Source organism: Penaeus monodon, chromosome 34 (assembly GCF_015228065.2).
Source record: "Penaeus monodon isolate SGIC_2016 chromosome 34, NSTDA_Pmon_1, whole genome shotgun sequence".
NCBI classification, from domain to species: domain Eukaryota; kingdom Metazoa; phylum Arthropoda; class Malacostraca; order Decapoda; family Penaeidae; genus Penaeus; species Penaeus monodon.
The window spans coordinates 12,276,137-12,276,854 of NC_051419.1; positions in this window are offsets into that span (position 1 = coordinate 12,276,137).

Genomic DNA, 718 nt, shown 5'->3' on the forward strand with positions numbered 1-718 from the left:
GCTGCCAGAGCTTTGCCACATTGTAATTGTATTTTGAACTTGAATAGTATTTTTTAAGGAAGAGTATGTAGAAACTTCATAAATATGGTTTTCAGATTTTTTTCAGGGGGGTTTGTATTTTGTGCAAGGCACTGTAATTGCCTTTGTAAATGTCACCATATTTCTATTTAGTGACATATTGGGTGTAAACAAAAGATTTTTTTAAAAAGTACTGGAAAAAGTTCTTCAACAGATGTTAACTTTAAAATTTCCAGAAAGCTGGTATTGTTAGTGGCACTTTTTAACACGCCAAATTTGAAACCCAGCTGTATGACCAGTAAGTTGGAAAGCAAAGTCAATGCAAAATAATAAGCTTATACCTATTTATCTCTTATTATTGTATGTCAAAGCTTCCTTATAAATATACCTAGTCTTAACATTTGTTTATCCTTGTTTTTGTTTCCTTCAAGTTATATTTTGGTGTAAGAATGGTGCACTGGTAAAAAATATGAAGAAAATAGAATAACTGAGTTATTTCTGGTTAACAAAAATTACACAATTATCCTTACTTAGAGTGCACAGTATATCAATTTGCCTTTAGATAAACAATCACAGTTTCTTGAAAATGATAATGCCAATAATCATTTTTGAGCTACAAATGCAAAAACTATATGTAATACAAGGGAGCCAGTTACCCTAAATTAAGTATTTATATTTGAACACTTTAATATCATCACTT